Below are 9,932 nucleotides of genomic sequence, written 5' to 3' on the forward strand. Positions count from 1 at the left end.
CATCCCTGTATTTGATTGGAACGGAAAGGGATATTTTCGTCCTTGTAGATCTTTGGTGAAATCTTAATTGTAGTCCAAGTTTACCTCAAATCTGGTATATTTACTCTCTTTGCATGAAACATTAATAGATTTCAAGTCAAAGAATCTAGAGCCATTTCGTAACTTTCATCGTTTGCTTTAGTCCCTGAAAAAATGAAGAAATACCTTATGATCGTTTTTTCCTAGATGTGATTCATTGACATTCAAATCCGTCCGGTTAAATCAGCCCACGGACTTCTAGAGATGTGGATTGCCAACGGAAGCAAAACATTTTTATTTCCTGAACTTGATTCCAAATAAGCACCTAATACGACCACAAGATCTTGTTAAATAGATAAACTTGGTCAAATTTCAGCCCTAAACTGTACTTTGAGAACTCAGGAGATAAGCCCAAAGTTATGCAGTAAACACTACATATAATTCGAACCTTTGGCCTGCTCTTGGTCAGCTACATAAGTGTTTGGCAATATAACTTTTGAAACTTTGAAACGAAACAATTTACAGGTAAATTATATAAACGTAACTTGCCTTGAATTGGAATGATCTCTCTTATTTAACAATTTAATTCGAAAAGTTTCGCAGAGCTGCTGTGGCGAAGAGCAGGCCGATTTGGCGGGACGCTCGTTCCCAGTCCATATTTCTAGAAGTTTGCGATCGCTCAAACAGGGTTAAGCGAAGGGGCATTGTAAACCATGGAAACTCGCACTCACGTGATCGAGCATATTTAATTGAAAGAAAGGGGAATCAGATCCATTCGTTACCAAAACGACGAACATCTGCCACTCCATTGACAATTGGGATTGATGTTCTATTTTTAGCCCGGTCGAGGATAATCCTCCTCGCTAACATATGTTCATTGAAAAAATGCTGGACAGTTCTACAATAGATTTGATGTTTTACAAAAATATATTTTGAAGCATTTTAATATATGTCAAATAGCTATGCCGAATGCCTTTGAAATTGAATCATTTGCAATACAATTACATTGTAGCCAAAAAGAATCTCGAATCCGGCTTTTATCATAAATCCGCTTATGCTCAAGTCTCCCTGTTAGCTGGCTGTTTAAGGGCAAAAATGATAATGAATTTAAAGGCACTTGCTTTAACTATGAGATTAATGTTGGGAGGTTCCACTAAGATGTGCAAGCTAATGACATTTTTTTATTGTAAGACGAAATTCGAGAGAGAACCAAAGAAAAGAATCCGATAGAAATGAATGAGAGGTTAAAACGTAATTATGTTGTAGAAAATATAAGCAGATTCACACCGCATCTCTAACTTGGGCGTCTGTTGCCAATAGTGTTAAAGCTAGGCCCTTTCCTAAGTAAAAGTCGTTCCTTGGATGATTGAGCACAATTAAATGATTTTCTTTTCCTGTCCAGCACTAAATTACTACACCAAAGATAAGTTGCAACCACATTCGTACAAATTTTACTTCACGTATTCACAGGTTAAGTTATCTAAATATGCGATGTTTTTTTACAATCTTTTAGGCACCCTATACATAGGGATGGTTGGACAACTCTGAATAAAACGTCATCCACTCATTCTACTCTTCAATGTTTCCGGATCTTGAAGATTGAAGATTTCCCACCATGGACAAGAACTTTCATCATCTTGTCATAACGATCAAGAAGTTGAAATTTGAATTTCACCTTCACCCTCTCTCTCTCTCTCTTCCTTCTTGATTCCCCGCGCAGTACAAACCACCCACAAAAATTTCAGAGGGTGGCAGGAGGAGAGTACCAGCATTTGTCGGAACTTCGACACAGTCTAGAGATCTGAGGATTCCAGCGAAATCGGACTCGTGCGAATCGATTTTCAAAACAGAACATAAAATGTAAAAAAAAAAAAACTGGCATAATTCAACAGTCAATTCGGTTTTGGCAATCATTCAAGCAAAAATTGAATCGCTTCTCAATTTAAATTGCCACAAAATCACGAATAATGCTTTGGTGTGTTGGATTCCGATTCCTACCTCGCTTGTTCACTCACGCTAAAAACAAATGACCGACTCCCCTTTTTGTTGGGAATCGTGAGATCACTAGTTAAATCTCGAGAAATGTGGCCCAATAACGAAGAATTCACCTCTGGCCACATTTGACGAATCCTCCTCGAGTCAAAACCAAGCAAGGGTTATTATGGGTAGAGTTCGGATCAATATGCTATTTTCAACTTTTGAAATAAAGTTAATGCAAAATCATTTGCGTAATAAAATAATGGTCGCTTGTAAAAGTTGGAAAACAATACAGCGAGAAAATGCTTCTTTTGGATGAGGGTTTTCACATTTTTCCTTCTCTGAATACTGTACAATCCCAACCTTTCTAACCTCTTCTCCCAGTACGAGAGCTCTCTTATATCCTCAATGTTCCTAGAAAAACATCTTTGGACCTGCTCAAGCTTTTGCAAACGTGCTGAACTAAATGGAGCCCAAATGGGAGAGGCATATTCAAGATGCGGCTGAACAATCGACTTGTACAGAGTTAGCATCGTGACACTATCTCTGGACTTAAACGTGCGATGTATCCAACCACATGTTTGAAAAGCTTTACCAACTTTCAACTGGATATGCTCATCAAACTTTCCATTATCTTGGAGGACTACACCTAAATCCCTCATGGATAAGACCTGCTCAATGTCATTACCTTCATCATCTAATAGTGGAGTGTCTAATGACGTCAACCCAAAGGTCATTGAGCGGAATTTCATTCCATTCAGTGCCATGTTACTCGCAGCAACCCGGAGTAGATTTGGTCTAGGACGTTTTTGCGCTCTTCTTTTTTAATAATCCGACCATGTAACCTGGACTGGAATATGATTTTATCTTTTTTTATTTTTTTACCATTTCCGATTGTTCTATTAGTCTGAATTTTGTGTACGAAATTAATAAGCGTAAGTAGGAGGTCCGTATCTAAAATGTATTGTGAATACAATAAATGGTGGTTTGAGCAATATCATTTTGACCTACGGCAAACTTTACACCCTAAAAACTGGAATGGTTTCTTCAAATATGCTCAGAGCTGTCAAAAATATGTTTTTAAAAGACCCATCTTACTTGCTGGAAGATTAGGGAAAGGAACAAAAAGATGATATATGCAGGGGGAGAATACTTCAATTTTCACCCAAGGACCATCAGAAAGCACTAACTATAGTCCTCTTACGCAAATATACGGAAATAGGGCTTACATTCTGCACTTTAGAGGGTGCTTTGCAAGTCAACTTCTACCAAATAAAGGGTCAATTGGGTTGATTCTTCTGTATTGAATTATAATGCGTTTGTGTTGGTTTTGGCTCAGTCTATCAAAATCTTATGCATATTTAGTGACCGTGGGTCACATAAAGTCCGGGAAAGAAATCGTTTTAATGGCATGTCACATGTAGTTGATTTAGCAATCTACCGTGCCTCTTCCCGCTTTGTTTGAGCTGGCTAGCGTTGCAAGTAAGGGCGCTTATTGAAAATGAACTCGTTTCAAAAAAAGATTGTAGGGGGTAAGTTGCATCTTAATCCGTGCCCTAAATGGCATTTGTCTGTACTGCGCCATTGTTTAACTGAGCAACGCCGGGGATAATTACAATGGAGAACCACAGCGCCCTACCATTGCAGTCCAATCATTTTGAAACGATTAGACACTCTTCCCCAACCCTTGAATCCGGATTCTTCATGATGAATGCAACCAAGATCGCCCCCTTGTTCTACACTCTGTTTGTGCGGGTGTACATACAATAGACACAAAAACGTGTTCAAACACGCATCACAATGACTCGGAAACGGATGTACGAGTCAGATATTGTTACGTTAAGCCCATTTTACCGAATAATGAACGGAATTTTGAACTCTTTTACCTCCTTTACAAGAATAACGGTTGTACAATTTGATACAAGGGTTCGCTTCTAACCTTAGGCTTCCTCGGTAGCTCGAGTTATAAGATGAGCCACGTTGGTTTTTCTTTTAGTAACATGCCATGAGTGGAAAAAAGCCAATGGTTTTGAATAAAGATTTTTGATACACTTCTAAACTTGGTAGAACGTATGAGAAAAAGAAAGGGAAAACTGGCCGTATGTGCGACTGGTGCGAATACGGCGACCAGCCTTTTGTTAATTTGAATTATTTGATAAGGTCGTCTCTTCCCTCGTTTCTCGATATGGCGGTTAAAAAAACCTCATCATGTTTTGCGGGAAATACTCGAACACATCTTGTCAGCTCTTTTCCTCACAAAACCATTCGTTTTTGTGGCGAGACGAGAAAATTAAGCTAATCATCAACGAATTCAGCTATTGAGATTGTTAGAGCACACCAAAAGCTTACCAAATCAAATGGTGCTAAATTCATGTACTGGAGCATCACCTCTCAATCTTAAAGTAAACTAGCTAATAGTAATCTCCATGTCAATCAACAGTAGCCCTTTTACACTTACCCTTATTAGATCCCTACTTAAGGTATCTCGATCCGAAAAAGAACCAAATCTTTTGAGCGATTCAACCCATTTTTTGCATCATTTTTTGAGGGCCCAGGTAAGAACTGGAAATATGGACGGGAATGCTTTCATCGGGGATTAAGTTTTTGGGACACGAGTAAACATATTTCGTTTTCCTTTAGATAGACGTACTGAAGGTTGTTTCAATTATGTTTTCAAATTTCCAGCTTGACCAAACGGCTCAAGTAAGCACAAAATGAGTGAGTTAGCCCTCTCCTAGCTTATTCAGTCTGTGGAGAGTTATGTAGTGAGCTTTGAAGGGAATATGAATTTTGATTTTGTGGTTCGATTGAGCTGAAAATTGAAGTAAATAAATAGTCTTAAGGACCTTGGGCCAGTCTCTTTTGAAGAAAAAGGAATGGGTGACTTGATTTCGAAATCTCATTTTTCAACTTTAGGATCCCGTCCATATTGCAGTGGTCCATGGTCCAGGTAGCTAAATGTTTCCATATCTCCATTATAAAATTCGAAATATAATAATATATAAAAATAGCTCGAAATAAAATCCTAAGCTGGGTCCAAAGATCAAAATGTCCCTGTGGAAGCAAAAAAAAAAAACTGGCATCCATTGGTGAAAATTGATTAAGTCACAATAAAGAGCTGTAAATGAAAAACAGTTCTCAAATAATTTCTTGTAATTTCAAGTAACAAATTCTAATGAGCAAAATTGTTACTTTGTTAGACATGACGCTGGACGGAAAATTCGTTCCAAGGGCAATTGGACTAAAGGTGTGATTTCATCTATTAATACTGACACCCAACACATCTTTTACTTTAAGGACACAATCGGCAACCATAATCTATCTATGCACTTGTTTACATGTCATAAATAATAACGGGCTTGAAGGTTACATATAGCTTGAAATATCATCAAACGAGTTATATTTGAACGTTGAGTGAGTTGATTGCCTTCCAATATGGCTCGCTTGCTCTATCTTGTCAAGGGCGTTTTTAATTTCAGAACCTCCCAGATGCGATCTAATCATTCACTCACGTTTATCATCCGATAGGAGAAAAACAGGCCCTACCAAAAGAATGGCAAGATATTGGTGAAATGGGGCGATCGTTGTCATTTGACTTGAGTTGAATCTCACATCTTCAATTGCAATGTGATGCGTGGCGTGAGTTTCGCGAGTTTGACACGTGAGAAGTTCGAGCTTGTTTAGCCTTCGGTTTATCTATATTGATAGGCTGGGACACGGACATCTGGGGTTATGGACCTATAAAGAGAAAATATTGCATCGCATGGACCGTTCATTTCATCCAAATTTTCCATTTAATATGATGAAAAGATCGGGGCAAACGAGCTGACATTGCCAAATTTGGGTCCAAAATCTGGCACAGAGAAGAACGCAGGAGAATTGGCCAAAGTTATGCAATAAAAACGACAAAAAAAAGTCGATCTTTGGCCTCCACTCGGTCAGCTGTAACTTTTTTAACGATGTTACTTTGATACAAAACGTCACACAACTAAGTGTTATAGTCTTTAGTTTGAACAAGCTCAATTAATCTATTTCTCATTCTATGAATATATCATAGCAAGGACTTTTGCTCTGATGCTCTGACCCGATGCGGGCCTATTTGGAGGGAAACCCGTCCACAGTCCATTTTTTTAAGAAGCCCCTGGCTGGCAGTACAATCTCCAATAATGAATAATACGTTCCTGTTTTAGACGACACTTTTAGACACCATTCAGACTGGAAAGCGATACCCGAATTACGTAATGCGCTGGGGAATTTCGATAAACACAAAAAATCCAGTTTGCCCACGTTGCATGGATTAACATGCATGTAGTGTACATATGGGAAACCTAACTATGTTCCAGGATTCAGATATTTTAAATCACCTACAGGGATTCAATAGTGTAAACTCTATAATTACGTTTCAGTCATATATCACGACTATCCTCTGTGTGACAATTCTGACTCTCCAAATACAATTCCCGAGAAACAAGGTCATGAAGAAACTGCTTAGCAAGCAGCGATAACATCTCTGAATGAAGCAATGCTCTTAAAATATACCCCATGATCGTGTCTTCTGCGTTTTAACATCACGCCAAAATCTGGGTCTTCAGCCTTGTTGAGTCGCTTTGCCATCGCGGAAACATCTCAAGTTTTTATTTTAGCAAGTGAGTGACTTGGGAGGTTGGAGTGTGGGGGGGAGGTTCATTTCTGAGGACGAATGAGGTTAGTATTGAGTAAATATTTCCCGAACCGAAGTGGGGGAGAACGGGTGGTCCCTGGGAGGCTGGGGTAACGAACGCATTTGTGGCGCCAATTTCTGAGGAGAGTGCACTACTCTGCCATAACGAATGTCTTGGATCAGGGCTGCAGAAATGTGTAGTTGTACTCCATGTCGAAGGATCGATCTGCACAAACAAAGTGCTGAACGTTTGCTTGTTGATAGCTGGAGTCCACGGAGTACAAATCGCTTTTGGGGGCTTGTCCCATTCAACCAGTCGCACCCCTGGACATCGTTCGATATTTCGCCAACCTGATTCTGCTGGAAACGCTCACGGAGCTGGGCTAGGAGTTAGACCGAAATAATGCGCATCCTCTACCCTGCCTTACCGTAATCGACAAGATACGAACCCAGGCCCCAGAGCTCCTCCCGTACCCTAGTGTATCTAGGAGGCAAGTTGCCAGGACTGTGGCGGTGGGGTCGGGCGCTGTGCCCCTTTCCCCCCTCCCCCTCCCGTATGTATTCCAGTGATGGATGACGCCAGGACTGCCATTTGACTGCAAAGTCGGCCAGTATTAGTAAGGAACTAGGATTTTGTCCAAGGCTTGCTGTAATCAGTAAGATCATATTCAAATACATCTTTAAGTGATATAAAAATTAGGGCAACCCACTGCACGAGTATGTGCATTTTTTGTAATCTGCGATAGAACTTAACGTCTAATTTGAAGGGAGCTTTTTTGATCTTTGTAATGCCCATTTCATCAATTGGGTAAATTAAGAGTTCTTCAGAAGGAAGCGACCTCTATGGAGTACTCTTGTCTCTATTTGAGCTACTCCTGTTTCTCACAGTTTTATATTCCATGCCAAGCAAAGGCAACCTACCATGTCAAAAAAAAAGAAGAATGTATCAAAGATCAACAATGCCAAAGAGAATCATGAGAGTTGTTGAGTGGAGTGGAGGGTATGGTAGTCATTGATTTATATTAATTGAGAGGTGTTAAGAATAGTCGTGTCATTTTCATAGTGCCAAGGCTTTCATGTCCCACTATAGACAGCTGTGCTGCCATGGTTCCTTGATTGAGGGTTTTTAGCATTTAAAGGCTGACTTTGGACAAACTTTTGTAGATAGATATTAGACTAAGGAGCAAAGCTACCACTGCCACAGAAAAGTACCCGGACTTTGAATTAATGAACTGTTTTTTTTTATCAAAAGATATTTGTATAGCATTTCTCGAGTTTTCAAAGTACCATTCGACACCATTGTTTGTGCAGAGAATACAAGTTAGTACATGGTTTCATCATGTCCTTTCCACATTTTGCACACCGGTTTTCTTTTGCCCTTTGATGAAATTGAAGAGGTAGTTCTTAGACAAGCAAAATGTGAAAGAAATCCGCTGTTAAGTGAGCAATATGTGGAAAGAAAATGAAGAAGCCGATATGACAATGTCCTTCACATAAGGAAGACTGATGATACTGAAAAGGCAACGAAATAGTTCAGCAATCCGTTGAATATTCTCCTGATTAAATCTATTTGGACCTTCGCATGCAGATCTGAGCCATATCATTTCCAATTCTTCTCGTCTCTAAGATCTAAGTCTTCCTGCCTGGGATCAAATCCAAATTTCACCTTTGATCTCCGAATCATTTTCTATTTTAAAGCGATTGAATCTGTATTTGAAGACTTTATTTTGCCAGGGTTTATTGTGGTACATTCATTTTCGAGGAATAGATTGGCGTGAATTTCATTGACAATTCTAAATATGATGGCGTTTATCTAGTCGAGTGCTGAAAGGAAGCGGAAGCTCATTAGGCGACGAAATTTATCACAAAATGAAATTAATTCTCAACAATCTCCTAATTAGTGGCAAATGTGAATATCATTGGAGTTTATGAATAGAACTGGCGTAAAATTCACTCGAATTATTCGCTTGGAAATAAAATGAAAGATCGTCCTAGCTTGAATGAACACCATCTCCAAAGCCCTGACATACCTGGCGGAACGTGACCGAATTTTAGCCACATAATGACCGAATCCCTCCGATCCTCCAGTGGGGATGGGAATGGCAACCCTGTGGGTTGAAGCCCCACTCTCCCTTCCTTCTTTTTTGGACTCCGCTCTAAACCAACCTCATCGACGAGAAGCGAAGAGGGCTAGGGAGGAGAAACGGCGATTGGCCCTTCAACCCTCGGGTTTGAAACGTATATCGATCGATTGGGGGAAAGAGTCGAGCCCCCCAAAAGGCACAGGGAAATTATTCTGGAGTCATTGGCTATCGAACCTTTCCAGAGTGCGGCAGTGCGAGGGTTTGTCAATTATCCACTACTCCCCCCTTCTCAACGTCTCCAATTTGAATCCGAAGAACAAGTGAGTAGAAGTACTATATGACTGTTTTCGCCTTCAAGGCCGTTTGCCTCAGATAACGATTGATTTTTGCGTCGTATGTGTTCGTAGGAATCTGTACTTAGTCGTTCTTCATCAACGGCTGAGCACCGCAAAATACAAGTCACAATGATACAGACGACTCAAATTGAGTGAAATGGATTTGCAACAAAAGCGACATAACTACTGTTATAGCGCACATTGACCATAGGGAAGTGCATTCACCATAAAGTACGACTTCTTGGAATGAGCGGATGATTATTGATATACTCGTATCAACCCCAAAACATACAAGCGGCCTAAATGTAGACACCTTGAAGTTGCGTACTGGATCGTCTCTTGTGGAAAGCTCATTTTTTGGACGTTCCTATATGTACATGTCCAAGGTCGTTGAGCTCTCCTGGCATAAACTCGGGAGACGATTCATTGTTCTAGAGAGTATTCATTTACTTTTCGTATAGAACTCCAAACAACCCTCGTTTCTCACAACGAGCTAACCAAACGAGGAGGTTGGGCAAATAAATCACCATGGTAAATAAATCAGCATTGTAATGTGAGTCGATGGTGATCATCACCAAGCTTGATGGGGAGTTTCACAAAGACGGACGCACCTCAATTATTGTGATTAAGATCTTTGTTTAACAAGAGTAGTGACACTTCCGCCATCGTGACGGAGACTTTCGATAATACTACTTACGGACCAGTTTCTCTTCAACGGCCTGCTTATTCTTGTATCACATGTGGCGTAGTTGTTGCAGTTATCGACAGAAGTAGGCCCACTCACGTCATACATCATAACATTCAACCTCAGTTGAAGGTCGGGTCGGTACATCGATCGTTAGCACTTATCCTAATCCA

Source organism: Tigriopus californicus, chromosome 3 (genome assembly GCF_007210705.1).
Source record: "Tigriopus californicus strain San Diego chromosome 3, Tcal_SD_v2.1, whole genome shotgun sequence".
NCBI lineage: Eukaryota > Metazoa > Arthropoda > Copepoda > Harpacticoida > Harpacticidae > Tigriopus > Tigriopus californicus.